Raw genomic sequence first — 20,632 nt, 5'->3', positions numbered from 1 at the left:
AGAGAGAGCTCCTGCCCAGCCAGACTGAAACCACCTGTATAGAAAAAAAATGCTGCGGAAATTCAGAGGAAGATGTTTGCTGAGACCTGGGTAGATCTAGAAAAGTTGGAAGTTTGGAAACCAATAGTGGATGGATTCTGAAGTCAAACCTCTGGGTTTGAATCTCAACTTGCCCAGTTACCGACTATGACACGAAAAACAAGTTAATGACCTTGCTAAATCTCAGTTTCCTCATTTGCAAAATAAGGATGACAAGCATCTCTACCAAATAGAATTACTCTGAATAGTAACTGGATTCATGTTGATAAAGCACATAGGCCCTGGCACATAGGCCCTGGCACATAGTAAGTGCTAGATTTTAGGGTTAGTTAAATAATAACTCTCTTTCACTGACACTTTGTTGAAGATGAATCAATCTCTCTCTCTCTCTCTCTCTCTCTCTCTCTCTCTCTCTGTGTGTGTGTGTGTGTGTGTGTGTGTGTGTGTGTGTGTGTTTTACTGAAAATTAAACCCAGGGGCTTCAAGCCATATCCCTAGCCCCCTTTTTTTATTTTGACACAGGATCTCACCAAGTTGCTAAGTTGCCTAGGTTGGGCTGCAACTTGTGATCCTTCTGTCTTAGCTTCCAAGAGTACTGGGATTACAGGCATGTGCCACCATGCCTGGCCTCTAGAATGAAAGTCTTTACAGGTGATGTGGTTCTACACAAAATAGACACATTTTAATGCTAGTTTCAAGTCTCCTATTAGCAGTGTCATCATTTTATGATATTAGAGTATTATAAGGAAACACACAGAAAAGGTGACACAAGATGTAATCAGAAAATAAAGGTATGATAGAGGTAAATAAATAATGCCACTATATGTTCCAGAATGTACACTATCATTGGAGTCACTAAGTACATGTGAATGTCTAAATTTAAGTTAATTAAAAAATAAAGAATTTAATTCCTTAGTTATACTGGCTACATTTCGAGCGCTGATATGTATCTACTAGTGAAGTCATGATTTTGGTGCTCACACTTGGAAAAAATCAGAAAACAGCCCCTCACACTACTTTAGTAAGGTTGATTTCTGTCTAGAACATGTTACAGTATAGATAGTACAGTATGTAGACCATGGCCTATCGTGGTGTCTACAATTCTACCATGATCAATTAAATTCGAGTTGCAGAATATCTTGTTTTAGCATAGAGTGTATACATTGCAAAACACTTTTGCATACATAGTTTCACTTAATCTTGACAACAACCTTTCACTGGGATAATTTTCTATAGTTTTATCTACAAGGAAATTTGGCAAGGTGAAGGCAGTGTAAGTTAATTGCTTAAAGTCACCCATGAGGGTAGCAAATCTAAGACCTAAATTTTATAATTCCAAGGCCAGATCTTTTTCTACCATCTGAAAGCCATCTTTTGGCTTCATTCTTGATGTCCACTTTCATAATGTAAATATCCTTAGGAGGACTAACACATCTAACTTTCTTTAGCCATTCACAATTAGCATACATTGGAAGATGACCTTGATTTTCTCAGTGATGAGAAATTCTGAAACAAAAAATGCCAGGAAAGGATTTTAGAAGCCATCTCTGCCAATGTGGGGCTCTTCAGGAATGAAAGTATTGTTGATGGGTGGAGGAGAAGGTCATTTGAAGCATGAGAGAAGGGTCCAGGTGGATTGCCACCTGTGACGAGAGGTTTAGGGGAATCAAGGGAGCTGAAGGTGGGAGGAAGAAAGACAAGCAGAAAGGGAAAGAAGAGTCTGTCAAATATGTTTGCCCACTTAGCAACTTTTTTCTCTGCTTCAATTCACAGGTACTAGACTATTTTGTGGTGTGTCAGGGGTTAGATGTTGAGTAAGTTGCAGTGCGGGCTGTGAGCAAAGCCTTACCAAGCAATGGGGCCTGTTGATGCTTTCTCCTAATGCCATACCTTTCCCTCATACTTAATTTTCTACAGTTACTTTTAAGTTATTCTGGGCTTTGTACCTGAGCTTTCTGCCGCTTAAGAAGAAAATCCAGTGGGGCCACACAGATAAGCTACTGAATTCTCAGAAACATACAAATGCTGAGGGCTCAAATGGACTTGAGTTAAATTATAAGAACCATTTTCTGGCATTTTCTCAAACATTACCAGACTCACTCTAATCTAGAACATTAAGCAGTCCACTTCAACAGTACATTCCTCCTGTGACAAAGCATGTTGTCTATAAAAGGTCCCTGCTGCTGAATGGGATGAGGAGGGTGACCTCACAGTGTACAGAAAGCAATAAAGCACTTTGAGTCTGGCAAAACCCCAGCGGGACATGGCTCCACAGATGTTAGTTTTAGTTTTTAAAAGAATCAGATGCATATGCCAAAGGGACGGCAATTGAAGGTCAGTGTTTTCTGTGTTTATTTTCCTGTGTGTTGGTCGCTGAGCTCAAGTGCCCCTCAGAGCTCCGCCAACTGCCCTCCCGGCCTTGTGTTGTCACCTTCTATCTGCCCCTCCTTTTCCAGGCAGCTGCAGCTCACCCTCCAGCCCCTCCCTTGCCCTCTCTTTGTCTCTTCTACCAGAAGAGCTATTAGTCTAACAGGGGAAAAGGCAGTGGCTATTGTTTTATCAGAGGCAAACCTCACTATGAGCTGGGAAGTGGTGCAAAAGGTGGGTCAGAAAAGGCACTGGAGTGAGAGGGAGGCCGGAGATGTGCTCTGATTCCAGCTGGCTGGGAGGCTTGGGACAAAAGCCAATTCCCTCTGGGGCTCAGATTTACTTGCTGGTAAAAAAAAAGGAAGTTAAATTGCCTCTTTGTAAAAACTCAGGAATATTGTTTATAATCAAGAGATGAGGTTGGAGGTATAGTCCTCGCCAAAATCATCCTTCTCTAAAGCCTGAAATTGAAATAGTGATGTTTTAAATTATGAAATGTTTTGCTCACGGAAACAATGAAAGCATCACACACATGCATTAAATTGAGAGGTCAATTATTATCTAAAGTCGCCTCAATCAGAGTGAAATTATTCTTAGAAGATCTAGCAGTGTTACCCTGATGAATCTTCCTTTCAAAGGCTCCATGTCCACTGAGGGATTCAGTATCTTAAAGTAACAGGTAAGGTTTGAATTGCCTATGTGCCTTGCAGCTTTGGTCACAATAGCCGAGCTAAGAAAGCAACTGAAGTGCCCATCATTGGATGAATACATAAAGACAATGGGTGGATTATACAAAGTGGAATACTATTCAGCTTTACAAAGGAAGGAAACTGTCATTTGGGACAACTTGGATGAACTGGCAAGGCTTTATGCTAAGTGAAATAAGCCAGGCACAGAAAGACAAATACTACCTGATCGCACTCCTATGTAGAATATCAAAAAGTTGAAGTCACAATCGAGAGTAGAATGGGTAGGGTGGGGGGATACTGGTGAGAGGGTTCGAAGTTTCATTTAGACAGGAGGAATGTGTTTTTGAAATCTATTGCACAGCAGAATGACTATAGTAATAGTAATATACTGTATATTTCAAATTTGCCAAGAGTAAATTTCAAATGTTCTCCCACAAAAAAATGACAAATATGCGACATGATGGATATGTTAATTAGCTTGATTTAATCATACCACAGTGTATACATATATCAAGACATCACATAGTATTTCTATAGATATTTGCAATTATAACTTATCAATTAAATGTTTTTAACAGTTTGAATCACCCAAATATTGAATACATTCTGTGTGATAAAAATCATCATAAATGAAGGTAAGGATTTATGTCTTTTTTTCTCTTGTGTCTAACTTGATGAAGTAGAGCAAACTTGAGATCTGCCATTGGAATATCAGCACAGTAGCCCCGACTCAGCCCTTCATTGGCTACATTAATCAAAAGTGAAGCTGGCTGCTGTCCATTGGCTTTCCCCTCCCCCAGAATGTGCACATGCCACTCACACAGCTTTTCCCTCTCCTTTGCCCTGGCTGTCTCCCTAGGGGATGGACCTGCATGGACTGCACCACCCTTATTCTCTGGCTTTTAGCTGGGTTTTGACAGCAGGAGGCACCAGTAGGAGACAGGAGGGAGGGAGGAGAGACAGGTGCATTTATTCCCCTCCCTCATCTCTCCTTTCCCAGGCAGGATATGATTGTGGCAATTCCTATGTTCCTATATGGATAGCTATAGCCCTGCCAGGAGGCCCCTCTTCCAAGCCTGTATGTTTCCCCTGGTTCTGGTAATACTGCTTCCTCCTGATGTTCTTGTTGGCCTAGGCAAGATGAGGCCCCAGCGATTGTCACTATGCCCTGCCAGTACCTTTTGGCCTTCCCACTGGATGTAAACAGTCTCTCGGTTCAGCTCTCTTTGGTTACCCTGTTGAGTGCACCATCTGTTTCCTGCCAGGATCCTGCCTGATACAAAGTCTAGCCAGTAAACAGAACCCTCTTGACTGCACTTTAATGCAGAGAGCTGGTTATTCAGGTAAAGAGATTGCTGAGAAGCCAAAGAGGCCACTTGGCAACTCAGAGTAGCAACAGCAGGAAACCACAAAAATAGAGGGAGAAAGGAGAAAGGCCATGACACAGGCAGTGAGGACTGGAGGCAACCAGTGAATACCAGCATCAGGACAGGTCTGTCCAGAAAGGGGGAAAGACACTCAGAGCTGCCATGGGAGAAGCCACCTAAGGCAAGGCAGGTTGGCCTAGCTTCTTCCTCCCACTACATCTCCTACCCATTTCTTCCATTGGCTGCTCCCAGCCAGCTGACCCTGGAAGTTTCTGAGAAAATTGGCCTGCAGGGCTAGGCCCTCCTGTCATACAAAGAAGAACATGAAAAGAACAAGAGAATAGGCTAAAAGCAAATAGGTCCAGGACCAGCATAATTTCTGTGACACTTCAGATCAGTTACTAAACCACTCTCACTCTTTGTGTCCTTATGTACAAAAAGAGATAGTTAATATTTTACCTGCCTCATGGGGGATGCTCTGCACCAAACCCAGATGAGCTAGAGTATGTAGGAGTGTTTAGTAAACTCTAAAGTGATATATAAAATAAGATGCCTGAGTGTCCTGGAGTTTACAGGCTTGCCAATTTCAAATACTACCATTTTTGTTGTCCAACAACTGCTTTTAGTGCAATACCTCAACCAAAGAAATGCCTTTGCCAGATTGATTTCCTTAAATTGCTTAGGAGCCCATTTTGCAAGGAAAGGCAATTAAAGTGTGGGCTTAGGAAATGGAATCATTTGTTTGAGACCAGGGTCTACTGGCTGCCAAATCAAGGGGCCTGCAGTGAGGCCTGGCTCCTGTCTTGTGCAGCCCAGCTGCATCCTTGAGGACATGTGCCAGGTCCAGGGTGGCACACAGAGAAAAGTGTGCCTCCTTAGTGGTCCTCACGCCAGGCAGTGTTTAGGGAGGGATAGCAGAGAGCCAGATGGAAGACAGGCACATCTCTGAACATATTAGTGTCCATGTCCCCTGGGCACTGGAAAAGCCAAAAGGGAGCCAGCCACCTGCACCAAATCACTGCCCTACCAGGATGTAACTGTACAACATCTGCTTCTCGAGAACAGTGGACATTGTTTTTAGTATCTGCCCACTCTTCCCCTTCAGCCGTGCATTTCTCCTTTAGTCTCTTTCTGGGGAATTCCTTTTATCCGTCTATATTTTTGGTACTGTAGATTGAACCCCGGGCCTTCACATTGAGCAATCTCTCTAAGTCACTAAGTTGCCCAGGCTGGACATGAATTTGTGGTTTTCCTGCCTCAGTTTCCCAAAGTACTGGGATTACAGGCCTGCTCGACCATGGCTGGCTTCTGAATTTGTTTTAATAGCCATCTTCGGGAGGGTTCTATGTCTAGGCTTTTGAGTCACTCTACTACATCCCGTCACCAGTGATTCTGGAATCTGGGGGCATTTGGAACTATCTGAGGAGCTTTTAAATCCTAGTGTCTACACTATACCCTAAAGATCAATATCAGAATCTCTAGGGGTGGGACCTAGGCAGAGACAGTTTGTAAAGTTTCTCTGCTGATGCCAATGTGCAGCCAAGATTGAGATTCACTGTTTTAGGAGTAGAATTCAATCTCCTCACATTGTAGAATAAACCCACACTCCTTACTATGAAAGAATGTCAGAGAGAAAGGTCTGTTTTAGGGAAAAAAAACCTTCCAGAATCACAAGTGGTTTGCTTCAGAGGGACTTTGTAGGGTGATTAATGGACAGGTCCCTCCAAGGCAGGAGGTAACCCCAGACCACTGTGCTCTGGAGCAAGCTGGCCATTGTCAGCCAGTCTGATGCCAAAACTACAGTCTCCTCACAGTTGACCATGGGCTTGGAATGGGGCCAGGAGAAGAAATCCAACTTTATGTTATGGAAGTTTTGAGCCATAGGGGTTCAGTCCATTTTAGTCATTATCCAAAGTGAGAAGAGGAGAAAATGTGGGCCTGAGAAGTGAAGTGACTTTCATGCAATCCTGTAATGGGCTTCTGGAAGAATTAGGATGGTCTCTCTATCTCCTTCCTGGAGATCCTGCCATAGTTCCTTCTCCCTCTCCACACATCCTAGAGTTTCTGCTAGAATTTCAACTCACTCATCAAAAATATTGGAGGCTTTTTAAAATGATTGTTCTTGTAGTAGAATCCAAATAAACGAGGCAGGATGGTGACAACGATTAGGAAACATTTGTCTCTGTGCATGAGGCCTTCACATGCAGATTTGTTTACCCGGTAAATAAACCAGAGCCTGTGATGTCACTCACTACACATGGGTGAACATAATATGAATGAACTTAAACCTTCATTTATGCCTTCTCATTCTGTTTCTGAGAAACAGGTAGCATTGTGTTAATTTGAGTGAGGCTCCCTATTACAATGCAGCATGTCACCTTGGATAATTTTTCAGCATTTGGGGGAAAGAGATAACTTGTATTTGTTTGGTTGAAAATGATTATGGGAATATTGTCAAGATTACATTTTTAAGACAAGTATATTGTGTTTTGTTGCTTTTGGCAGGTAGTATGAAGTGATGTCATGAAGACATCTTACAGTTCCCAAGTTTGAGGGAAAGTTCAGTTTCAGGAATGGGCTAATTGCTCTTATTTGTGGGATAGAAATGAGCAGATAAAAGCATCAACGCCATTGGAAATTTTGGCACTGACTTAGAGTTTTGAAACCTATTTCTCCTCATACATATGCTCTTAGCTCCAATAAGACCTCTGGACTAGGGTGAGGCAAGGAAGGTGCCTAGGACACAATATGTAATGGGGCATCATTCTAGGGTGCTGAGCTTGCATTTTTGTATTTTCAGAGCACAATGGAGAATTTTGCTTTCAAAAAAAATTGGTAAGTTACAAGGGTTGTTTTAAAAGCCAGGAAATAATACCAGTTGTATACAGAAACATCCATGAAGGAAGGTTTTGATGTCCAAACAAGGTGCAGGGGGAGAAAAGGTTCAGGACAGTGAAAATAAAGTGTAGGAGCTCAAATAAGAAGAGGGCATGATTAGGGCTAAGCATGTAGCTTAGTAGTAGAGCAAAAGCTTATGATGTGCAAAGCGCTGGGTTCAATCCCAAGCATAAATAAATATGTACATACATAAAACACATGGAATTGAATGAAAATTAAAATGCCACATTTTAAAATGTGTGTGGTGGAGCTAGGAGTAGTAGCTCATGCCTGTAATCCCAGCATTCTGTGGGGCTGAGGCAGAAGAATGGAGTCCATTCTGGGCAATTTAGCAAATTATGGAGACCCTGTCTCAAAATGAAAAATATGAAAGGAATGGGGGTATATCTCAATGTGAAGGCCTTAAGTTCAATTCCTAGTACTACAAAATTGAAGGTAAAATAAAATGTAATAGAGCTGGGAATGTAGCTCAGTGGCAGACCACTTACCTAGCGTGCATGAGGACCTAGGTTTAATCCCCAACACTGCAAAAAATATTTTTTAAGAGGGCATGGTCTATTAAAATTCAAACTTTCATAAGGAAGTCACCATGAGAGTGTAAGGAGCAGTGTTTCTCTAATGCTCATGTATCAAAATGTCCAGGAAGATTTACTGCTAAACTCCAGTTTCCCAGAGTTTCTAACATAGTAAGTCTGGATCAGCCGAAGAATTTACATTTCTCAAAGAAGCTGCCAGGTGCTGTTCTGGCTCAGGGAGCACAGTTCTCAAACTGCTGTTCTTGAGCAGTCTCTCCAACTGGGGTGGCTGGCTGAGACTCTAAGAATGTTTTAAAACATACCTGAGATTTAGTCTTTACTTGATGTAGTAAGGTAACAGATACTGAGACAACTGTTTGTGAGAGAAGAGTTCATTACCCACAGTTCCCAAGAGCAAGTGGCAGGGTAGGCTGTATGGGGCCACATAGGGAAATACCAGTCAGGAGGCAGACAGTGAGAGGGAACTATGGGCATAAGCCTTTATTGAGGGTTTGTAGGGAGGAGTAGCCAAGGCAAGGGAAGCAGCGGAGGCTTGGCTACTTTGGATAATTTCAGTGGCTCAGGAATACAGGGCTAGTGCCTTATTGTCTGGTAGTTGATCCTGGAATGACTTAGGGTAGAGGAAATACTGGCTTGGTGTATAAAACCTAGATAAAGGAGAAGTTGGTGGTTGGTCTTATGAGCTCTGGATTGGTTTGTTTGCACGTGAAAAGTGCACTAGAAGACAGGTTACTGCTCTCTAAGAATTAGCTAGCCCTGTGGTGGAGTTGGGGGCAGTCTCTTTAGGATTGGAGAGAGACTCTCCAGGATTTGATATGTCAAAGTATATATAAAAAATTTTAAAACACAATTAATACAAAGAATTTTTTATTCTGTCTTTATTGTAATACTAATCTTTATTTTTAAATACTAGTTGTAAAGACCAAATCCTTCCCTGGTAATAATTTCTAATTTAGTTAGTTTCATAAATTGAGATTAGCTTGTGAAGTCATTATTTCTAAAACTGAGAGCCAAAGATGCTTGGAAATCCAAAAACATATCTGTATGAGTCCAAGAGATTTTTAAATACATTAATAATGCTCCATATATAACTTTGAAAAACATATTATCGTGACATGCATATTAATTTATATTATTTATATCAATCTTGAGTTGATGAACAGTAAGCATTATCTATTGTTTTTTAAAAGCTATCTTCTGAAAACAATACAAATGACATCACAAATATAAAAAAGCATCAGATTATTCTCCCTACAAAATAATTTGTCCTTCACCTACTGATAAATTTTTATAAATCCACAAGACTCTATGTGTATGTGTGTAAGTATGTGTATGAGTATGTGTATGAACATGAGTATGTGTATGTGTTTGAGTACATGTATGTGTATGTATGTGGGTGCTTACACAAAAGGTTCTAAAATATTCCTGTATTACTTTCAGATATGGTTATGTGGTCACTCAATTGATTGAAGGGTCATAATTTTATTTGGGTGCTTTGTATGGTGGGGGACATGTTTTTCATTGTTTCTCATGACAAGACAAATGGGGGGGGTAATCAGCTTTTCTCTCAAGAGAATTTGGTGTACTTGGAGGATAAAAGTAGCATCACTTTCATCCGTTCAATACACATCATCACTACTCACTGAGCAGGTGGCTATTTACAAAGTAGTATTCTGCATCAGCTCCTCAGCATTTGAAGGGTTTTCTGAAAGATCACTGTTCCTTCCCAGCTTTATTTGGATCATTGAAGCTGAGGTTTCAGTGATAACTTGAAATCTTTTCTGGGCTGAAAAGTATATGGAATTCCCCAATAGAGCCATAATAAAGTCTGGAAATTACTTCTGGCAGAGGTAGAGTTTTCATGAGGGACTTAAAAAGCCTTAAGTGTGTGCTTAGCTGGCTATAAGGGAAGCCATGCACATTCCAGCAAAATAGAGCGATACACAATGAAACATTTCATGGCCCACAAACTATCCATTACTAATTTGGGTAACTGGAGCACAGAGTTTATTTTCTGTCTGTCTGTCTGTCTGTCTGTCTGCCTGCCTGCCTGCCTGCCTGTCTATCTATCTATCTATCTATCTATCTATCTATCTATCTATCTATCTATCTATTTATCTATCACCTAGTGGTATTAGGGGTTGAACTACTCAGGGCCTTTGCACTCAGCTACATCCCCTGTCCATTTTAAAAAATTTTTGAGATAAGCTCTTGCTAAATTGTTAAATTTCCCAAGCTGAGTTCTAAATGGCCCAGATTGGGGTTTAACTTGCAATCCTTCTATTTCAGCCTCCAAGAGGGCTGGGATTATAGTATTTTATTTATTTTTGTTTTCTTGAAAGCCTATGGCCTGCTGAGATACAGCTAACCCACCCTTAGCATTTTGTTATGTTTTAGGTTTTCTTGCATTCTTTTCTTCCCCCTTCATTTCTTTGACTCCTTAAATATGTTCCTGCTATTTCTTTCTCCCCTATCAATTAATAAACAATTAGATAGATATTTAGTGATATTGGCTAAATATTTATGAGTATTTCTTAACTTACATGAGTAGGGAACAAAGAAACATAACATCCAGTCCCTGAGCAAAAATTCGATTCTGGTAGTACAGGGTAAAGACTCTCCTTTTTTCAATAGCTGTGAAGCATGGTTTTCTGAAGATTGTAATTATTAGCAAAAGCATCAGCCAGAAGCTTGCCTGGGGCAATCCCACAGGTGGAAAAGCTCCAAAATCTGGCTCTAGTGACAGAATGTGAAGACAGACGTCGAGGGTCACAGAAGCCATAAGGTTATATTCCCAGAAGGAAGTTCTGGAATCAGGAGTAGAAGCACGAAGGGTCATCCAGAAATGAAGCATTTTTTTTTTGCTCACAGCTGAAAACAGAAAAGGAAACTGGAGAGAATTTACAGAGACTGAGTCAGATATGCAGCTATTATGGGGTAGAAGGTGATGGAACTTAGATTTATTGCAACTGTCCATTCATCAGTATTTAGCTACGTGCTTTGCATACATTATCTCATTTAATCCTTTTAACAACCTCATGAGCTAGATATTATTATGCCCACTTATTGTTTGAGGAAGTCTCCCAAGGTCATATAGTTAGAAAATGGTGGAGTTGGGATTTGCATCAAAGTCTTTCATCACAGAGCCCATACACTTGCCATCCTATTTTGCTGATGACCTAGTTGCAGACTGATGGGGCCATGCTATAAGTATTTATGTGTGTCTCACAAGCCAGAGGCTATGCTTTTGTATCAACTTACATATCACCTTTCAGAGAAGTTGTGTGTATGAATGAATGCTTTATTATTGTTGTTGTTGCTGTTCTGATTCTGAAGGAACATGTCTTTAGAATTTCAAACCACGCATGACTCATTTCCTGATACATGCTGTCACAATGGTTTCTTTTATGAAAATATTGAATGCAGCCTCTGGAAATAAGAAAGACTTGCTCCATATGCACTGTAGAATAATGCTTAAGCTAAAAAAAGAAGAAAAGGTGACCTTATTAATCCAGTTCCTTCCACACAAAATTCCTACAAACTGTCAGCATCCCACAGGATTTCACCCACATAGCAAATCCTAGTGCAATGCTTTGAACAAAGACATCTAACTCAATAACATTCCAGGAAGCTATTGACAGCACTTTCTGGGTAGAGCACTTTCTTCACCAGTTACTAATTAGGTATAAAGCTGTAAGAATCTTCTGGTCCATAGGAGGAGAGTCTTAAATTCAGTGTTGCAGGACCACAAGGAAGTAATGTGCACGGTTTCACTCAATAAATAAACTAGACATGTAGAGAAGGCACACATGCTTCCACCCCCAAGCTGTTCCTCTGAGAGATATCTGGAAAGAATACAACACTTTCCTCCCAGCCCAGAAGCAGGGTAAGCCCTTTTCCATGGTGGACTGGAGTGCTCATTAAAGTGAAATCCATTTGCCATCACTGCTCTAAAAACATTGTTTATGGGAAAAAGTCACTCAAATGCATATTACTGTTGTCCTTTAGAACTATATCAAGCCCCATTTAATGGATGAAACCTTCCTTCAAGACCTTAACCACTCCTGACCTCCGGCAGTGCATAGTGTCTAAATCTTCCATTGGCATTTACCATAGGCTTCTGTTTTTATCTATTGTCTTAGATGTATGGATTGTGGACCCCTCACCAATGGGGACTACATCTCATCATATGTCTATTATACTGTTGTATATCAGTGTGCTTTGCTAATGGAAGGTGCTCAGAAGTATGCATGGTGCTGTTAAGATAATGTTAGATGTTGAGCATTTGAAAGTGGGAGTAATAAAAGGGGACAGATGGCCCAGCATCAATTTGGTTCACCATTACTGGAGCAAAATTTACTGCTCATGGGTCAGCAGCACTGTTTTACACAGGAAAGGAAAAACATATTGTAATAGAATGTGCAATTTTATTCTAAATAAAACCACAGTTCCATCCAGAGGAAAATTAAGGGAGACAAGTCCAAGATCTCTCTATTTGGTTGCTTGGTGTTGGAAAACAGTAAGATTACCCATGTGTGACAGAACCTCTCCAAGAAAGCAAGACTCATAGGGCATCCTTCATGGATCTCTGATGTGGAAAGAGATTTGTAAAGCCACCCTTCTGGGTGGCTTGCTCTGAGTTTTCCTCCACTCTACCAAGTAGAGCCAGAAGGCTGGATTAGAGATCATAGCAGCTGGACCCTCTGCCTAGGTGGGGTGTCCTATCTTCTCCATCTGTCTATGAGGCTTCCTAATCATCCTCTGTTGTCTTGGCTATGGACCCCACATACTAGCACAGAGACTTTTCCTTTGGGTGATCCCTCAGTTATTAGCTTGTGCTCAGCAGTTTTAGGTAAGAGCTTCTTCTGCCAATATCTTTTTCTTTTTTCTTTTCTTTCCTTTTTTTTTTCCTTCTTTGCTTTTGGACAAGGTCTCACTAAGTTGTTAAATTGCTTAGAGGCTGGGCTCAAACTTGCAGTCTTGTTGCCTCAGCCTCTCAGGGTGCTGGGGTTACAGGCATGTGCTACCATGCTCTGCTTCTGCCAGTATCTTTGGCAATAAAAAGAAACATATTTGTAAGGGGAGGTGGGAGAAAGACATATTGGATAATGGGTACCAAAATGTAATTAGGAGAAATAAGCTCTAGTGATCTAGAATGCAGTGGGGTGACTACTTTACAACAATTTATTTTAGTTTATCATAGCCTGTCTCAAAATACCTAGAAGAGTTAGAAAGTTCTCAACACAAAAATGATAAATGTTTCAGAAGATTGCATAGTACACATAGTGTCAAATTGTCAGACTGTACTCCATAACAAGTACAGTTATTAGATCAATTAAAAAATGAAGAGGTATATTTATCACATATACATCATAAATATCCTATATCATGTATATGCATGTGAGTATATCTATTTCTTAAAATAATATTGCAGATTTTTTTTTTGGTACTAGGGATTGAAAACAGCACTTTTGCACTGAGCTGTATCCCTAACCTTTTCTCATTTTTAATTTTCAGAAAAGGTCTTGCTAATTCACTAAATTGCCCAGGCTTGACTTGAATTTGCAATCCTCCTGCCTCAGTGTCCCAGAGTGGTGGGATTATAGGCATGTGCCACCACAGCCAGAACATTCTAGAATCTTCATAAAACAATCCTTCCCCAAACAGTATCCCTACAGCAACTCCACTCCTCATGCAGGGTCACTTCAAATTTCTATGAGGGAGAAAGACCTTTAATTAAATGACTATGAATAAACATAGTTCTCCAAACCTTTGTCTACCTCATGGAGTGTTTTTCTTCTTTTAATTATGGGAAAAAATTTTAAGTACAGGCAAAATACAGAGAGTAATTAGCAAACACTCAAATATGAACAAAGCATAACAAATTTGTCATTTACATCAGGTTTTTTAAATACAGGAAAGAAATTACTGATAGAGTAAAAAATGTCTTTGTATTCTTTCTCAAGGACTATATACATTTTTCCTTTGAACTTTATATCTTTGTGTTCTTATAATTTCATTATATATATTCATTGTATGCATTATGTCTATTTGTATGTTTGTTTACATAAATGGCATCATACTATACACATAATTGTACAATTTGCTTTATTTCAATAAAATGAAGTACATTTTTCAAAGAGACTTGATTCATTTAGAACAGCTAAATAGTACTTCACATATGAATACATCCCAATTTGATGAACATTAAGTTGTTACTACTTTTTGCTATCACAATAATCCTGAAGCACATAACACACCTTGAACATGAAATTGCTAGGTGTGTATATTTTCAACTTTACTATTAGTGCTAAACTCCACTTATTCCAGTTCTTCCATTAGCAGTGTTGAATATTCCTACTTTTCCAGAGATTCATCACTTAATATTTACTGACTTTTAATTTTTCCTGCTCTGATAGGTGTGAAATAGAATCTAATTTTGTCTTTATTTGCATTTTGCTGATTACTTATGAGGTCAGGTGTCTTTTATACGTTTATTGGCTACTTGTGTGTTCTCATTTATGAATTGCCTGTTCATACCATTTATTCATTTTTTCTCATTTGTTTACTTCGAATCAATATTATACAGAACCTTTATGTATTCTAGATACCAGTCATATGATAGTTATATGCAAATGTATTCTCCCAAGTGATTGTTCAACACTTCATGTTATTTGTAACGAATTCTTTACACTGACATCTTAAATTTTAATCTAGGCCAGTTTATCAATATTTTCCTTTGTGGGCTGTGCTTTTTATGACCTATACAGAAACATGAAGATAATCTAATTTTTTAAAAAAGTTTTAAAGTTCTGATTTTCATAGTAAGGTACATCCATTTGAAATTTGTTTTTTGCTAATGGTATAAGGTAAAAATTTATTGAAAGGCCCTGACAGCACCCATGGTCTAGTTATAATTTCCCCAAGGATTTATGAGGAAGTTATATTGTATTAATTTTCATATGGCTGGTCTGATTTGGGGTTTCACCCGCCCATCTATTATAACCTATTTATTTTCATGCTAATACCAGGGGTGAGTTCACCATCTTTTGTATTTGCTTATTTGTCTCTCACAGTAATGGAGAAGTATTATCTCTCCAAAATCTGCTGGGTTTCTATTTGTTTGTTTTCTTCAGTACTGGTGATTAAACCCAGGGGCACTCTACCATTGACCTACATCCTCAACCCTTTTATTTTTTTATTTTGAAATATGGTCTCACTAAATTATCTAGGGTGACCTTGAATTCATGATCCCCTTGCCTCAGCCTCCTGAGCAGCTGGAGTTTCAGGTGTGCACCACAGTGCCATCTGTGGTTATTAAGATGAGCCCATCTGCAGTGAGAATTGTCTCCTGTGAAAATTATAGATATCACTGTTTCCACATCAATTCCTAGGATAATTTCTTCATTTGGAGTTTCTGTAGCTAATGGATAATACCAGTTGAAGCTCTACAGTTTTTTGTTTTAATTAAACAGGGTGTTGCTGTGTAGTCTAAGCTGGCTTTGAATTCATGATGTAGTCCAGGCTGCCTTCAAACTTGGCAATCTTCCTGCCACAGCCTCCAGAATGCTGGAAGTATAGAAATATTCTATCCACCATGCTTGGCTGCTGAAGCTCTACAATTGCCATATAACAGTTTGTGACTGTAGTTCATAATAAGTACCACTGTGACTTTAAATTCTCTTTTTGTTTCTAGCATCTTAGGTTAATTTTTTTCTATTTTTCGGTTTGAGTGCTTATTTATTTTTTAAATATTTTACATATTTTATGCAGTGTCTCTATGTGCTTATTGTGGCTGAAAATGATTCCCATACATTCTAAGTCAATCTCCTTCAGTGGAAGTCTTCCCCTTTCCCCTATTAATTCTAAACTCCCCATCCATTTAACTCTAAACAGCACCCAATGGTTACTCCTGCTTCCATTATCCTAAGAGAGATAGAAAATAAAATAACAAAAGGCTAGGAGGTTGCTGATGCCCTGTGCGAGAGCACAGGTGCCAGGCCACTGGCACCATGGGAGATTCAGTGGAAGGCACCAAAAGCATAGATGTCAGCCTTTCAAATTCTAAAAGCCTGAGTTATTAGCCCTCTTTCCCCGTTTTTTCCTGTTGCTGCTGCTACATTTGACCAGCATGCAGTGCTTTTCTGTCACCCAGACACCTTTGTTGGCATAGACTGGCCCTAATCACAACTTCCTGTGATCTTTAATAAACGTAGCTGCTTACTAATTACTACTGGTGTACGCTTGTCAATTCTTTCCTCATCATACACAAAACCTGAACTGTTACTGGCCCATTCAACTGTAACACCTTGACCTGTGCATATGTAACATGGTCTAAATTCTTGCTCATTTCATACTGTTCTCATGGCAAATTTTTTATTTCCCCATTCCATATTTTTTATCTATGCATATTTGACACTGACTGTTGCTCATATTTTCCATTATTGTCCTGAAGTTTTTATATTTGTTTACCAAGTTGATTAAGGTATAATTTATACACATAAAATTTACCAAATGTAAATGTACAGTTTGCTGATTTATAGTAAATTAATTAAGAGACACATACATCATTACAATCCAATCTTAAAATAATTCTTTCATCCTAAAAATTTCCTTAGTAATCATTTTCAATTCATCACTACACAAACGTCCAGTCCCAAGCAAACTCTCTTTCCATCCCTATAGTTATATCTGCTCTACAAATTTCATATAAACAGAATCATAAAATATGTACCTTTTTGTCTGACTTCTATTACTTAGCATAATGTTTTTGAGGTTCATTTATGTTGTTACACATATCAATAATACATTTAGTTTATTCTCTCTTATTGCAGTTATATAACCATTGTATGGATATACTATATTTTGTTTACACAATAAACAGTTGATGAACATTTAGATCGCTTCCAGTTTTAAGCTGTAATGAATAAGGCTGATATGAACATTCATATACAAGTCTTCATGTGGATATGTGTTTTCACTTCTCATGGGTTGAAACCTAGAAATGGAATTATCTGGTATATATCTAAATCTATTTCTATACCTATATCTATAACTGTATCTGTTTCTCTATTTCTGTATCTATATATTTGCTGTCATATATTTTTTGGCACTAGAGATTGAACCCAGGGTCTTTGCACTGAGCTAGATCTCCTGTCCTTTTATAATTTTTTTTTTTAATTTTGAGGCAGGGTTTCACTAAGACGCCCAGGCTAGGCTTGAACTTGTGATTCTACTGCCTCAGTCTCCTAGAGTACTGGGATTACAGACATATACCACCATGCTGGTTTGTATGTATAACTTTTTTAACAATCTATCAGACTGTTTTCCAAAGTAGTTGTACCATTTTATGTTCTCATCAATGATGCACGAGGGTATGTTTCTCCATATGCTTGCCAATATTTTGTATTGTCAATCTTTCTTTTTTTTAATAGACAAAGTCTTGGTGTGTAGCCCAGGCTGGTCTTGAACTTGCAATTCTCCTTCCTCAGCCTCCTGAGTGCTTGGATTAAAGGCATGCACTACCTTGCCTAACTCTGTATTGTCAGTCTTTTTGATCATAGCCATTCTAGTGTGAAGTGACATCTTGTTGTGGTTTTAATTTGCATTTTAATTTGTATTCCTCCAATGACTAATAATATTGAGCATTTTTTTCATGTTCTCATCAGACATCTATGTATAATCTTTGGAGAAGTGATTGCTAAAATTGTTTCACTGTTTTTACTGGGTTGTTTGCTATTATTGGGACTAAAGAGTCCTTTGTATGTTCTGTATTCTGGATATAAGCTATTTATTAGACATGTGATCTGAGCAGTTTTCTTCAAGTTTGTGGCTTTATTTTTACTTGAAAAGTAAATTTTAAATTTTATTTATTAATTTTTTGGTGGCACTGGGGATAGAACCCCAGGGATGCTGTCCTACTAAACTACACCCTCAGTCACCCCCTGTCCCCATCTCTTTTTTTATTTTTTAAATTTAAATTTATTTTTGTTTTGTTTTTTGGTACCAGGGATTGAATTTAGGACCTTGCACTTGCGAGGCAGGTGGTGGCACCACTGAGCTGAATCCCCCGCCCACCTCTTTTTTATTTTAATGAAGTGTCTCATTAAGTTGCCCAGGCTGGCCTTGGACTTGTGATCCTCCTGCCTCAGCCTCCTGAATATCTAGAATTACAGGCATGCACTGCTGTACCTGGTCAAAAGTATTTAGTTTTGATGAAATCCAATTTATTGGAGAATAGCTTTGGTGTCATAGCTAAGAAATCTTTTCCAGCTGGATGAGGTGGTGCATACCTATTATCCCAAGATTCTGGGAGGCTGGGGCAGGAGCACCACAAGTTTAAGCCAAGCCTGGGCAACATAGTGACTTAGCAAGACCCTGTCTCAAAAAATGAAAGGCTGTGGATGAAGCTCAGTGTGAAGACCCTGAGTATAATCCCTAGTATTGCCAGTACAGTTAGAAACAATGGAACAGAGGAAATCACTCTCTTCCACTCATTTAATTTTAAACAGTACTTTAGGGCCATTGTCCTAAGAGAGATAGAGAATAACAAAACCTCTGTAAATCTTTGATGCTTTAGTTGAGAGCACATGTCACATTCATGTTGGATCTTCTAGCCTGACCTTCATTCATCTTCACTCTACTTCAACCCGATTAAGGGTTCATGAATAGGCACTACATCTCATGGATGTAATTAAGATCACAATGGATTCTGAGACAGGCATGCATGTTGAGAGTCCCAGAGATAACACAGCACCCTGTCAAACATTCCTGTCAATCATACCTAGAGACTTGGGAGGCACCTGGACTGAGGTGCATAGCCTTTAAATTCCAAAAGCCTGATTTATCTGGGGGCTGCTGCATACTGTATACTGCATTCTGTGTGCAGTGTTTTTGCTCTTTTGTCGTCCTGGCACCACTTTTCTGTTTGTGCCAGAAGACTTTCTCTGAGCACAACTTCCCATGATCTTCAATAAATATAGCAGTTTTTCACTTGCTGTTGGGTGTGCCCTTGCAATTCATTACTCATTGTACACAAGAGCCTGCATTTTATTGGCTGAATTCATTACACGGTAACACTGCAAACAAAACAAAACAGAACAAAACAACCAAAATTTTGCCTAAGATCAGAAAGATTTTCTCTTAAAAGTTTTATAGAATTAAAAAAATAGTTTTATAGAATTAACCCCTACATTTAAGTCTATGATCTATTTTGGGTTAATTCTTGCCTGTGGTTTTCTCTATTCCTATGTGTAGCTTCTGAGATATCTAATTAGTGGAGATCATATCTTAGCCCTTCTAAGGCTTTTTCTTTTTCAGGATCTCCCTGTTAAATTTTTTGCTTATTGTCACTCATTCGAACAGGAACTTTATCCTCAGGCTAGGAGAGTTGTGTATGCTTCTCATTTGTTTCCTACCAAATTTGTTATTTTTAGCTGATTAAAGCATGTGTTTTTCTCCCCAACACCTGCCCTGTAGCAGTAAACCTCCTAATTTTCATGGTGTTATCAATCGCTGAGAGTTCTTTTGCTTAATTCATAGAGAAATCTATGATAAGCAAAGTGCAGTTCTTTTAGTGTTAATAGCTCTGGGCTTTGAATGCCAGTGGCTATCAGCTATTGTTGTTAGCAGCCCTCCACTGCTCTCCCAGCACAAGCCAGATATGGTAGCTCCTGGCAATTCTCTATTGCTCTCAGCTATTCTTTGACTGCTCTTCACCTTCACTGTTACCAGCCCCAGCTGCTGGCCGCTTTCAGTACCAGTGGCCTGTGGTGTTACCAACTCTTAGTGTACCAGCTGAATATGCTCTGATCAAGATAGAAATCACAAATAGGCAAGAATATGCTATCCCAGAGGCTTTATTAGAACTTCTTCTGCAGCATAAGGGAGAAAAGTGCATGGACTTCTCACCAGGCTGAGTGTGAGGATTTCCAAGGCTGAAATAAAGAATTTAACTCACCCTTTTTGTAGAATAAGTTTGCAGGTTTTTTGACCCTTGTTATGGTAAAAGAATTTTTAGGACACATCAGTAAGATGCAAGAGAAGAATTTACTAGACAGAGATATAGGATGCACTCAATGGAGTGCAGTTCCTCAGAAAAACAAGAAGCATTATGAGCCACATTTGGGTACATTTAAGGAGTGTCTTCAAGATAGGGGATCTAGGATGTGTATTTTTACTATCTATCAGGTTACAATGAAGGCCATCTTTTTTTTTTTTTTTGCAGTACCAGAGATCGAACTCAGGATCTTGTGCTGGCCAGGCAGGCGCAGTGCCACTGAGCTAAATCCTCGGCCCCTAGGCCATCTTGAGATATGCTGCCCATCAATACTGTTGCTTCCTGAGGATGGAGTAAGTGCAATTTGCAGGTGAAAAGGACTGTTCTGGAGCCTGGATTTACAAGTGTACTGCAAAAGGACCTTTAGGATTTGTTTTTGTTTTTGTTTTTGGTGAGTTTCCTGAAAGGGAAAAAGGCTTGAATAACTTTTCTGTCTTGAAGCTCCAGTTTTTATTAAAGTGCAATTTTAAAATCTTAATTTTCTTGTCTCTTTTTTTACCTAGTTTTTATTTCTTCTATCCTACTTCCTTCTGAACCCCAACCTTGGTCCCTTATTTGTAAGGGTTTGAAGAAGGCCTAATGATCCTATTTTATGGCATTGATGTTGTCCTGACTGGTTTAAAGGAGACATAGAAATATTGGGTCCTGTCTTTTGAAGAACTATCATTTTTTGATAGC

At 39.2% G+C, this 20,632-nt stretch overlaps 1 long non-coding RNA gene across 1 annotated transcript; it reads left to right on the top strand.

Annotated features, from left to right (window-relative positions):
• Positions 1–2,251: 2,251 nt before the first annotated feature.
• On the top strand, positions 2,252–20,407 carry LOC147824316 (uncharacterized). Its single transcript, XR_015442458.1, has 3 exons — positions 2,252–2,373; positions 3,674–3,730; positions 20,123–20,407. It is a non-coding gene; the product is annotated as an uncharacterized LOC147824316 (long non-coding RNA).
• The last annotated feature ends 225 nt before the right edge of the window (positions 20,408–20,632 follow it).

This window comes from Heterocephalus glaber, unplaced genomic scaffold (assembly GCF_053883595.1).
Source record: "Heterocephalus glaber isolate CG9 unplaced genomic scaffold, H.glaber_assembly_v1.0 deba00001547, whole genome shotgun sequence".
In the NCBI taxonomy this organism is placed as follows: domain Eukaryota; kingdom Metazoa; phylum Chordata; class Mammalia; order Rodentia; family Bathyergidae; genus Heterocephalus; species Heterocephalus glaber.
This window is presented reverse-complemented; position numbering and strand designations above follow the sequence as displayed.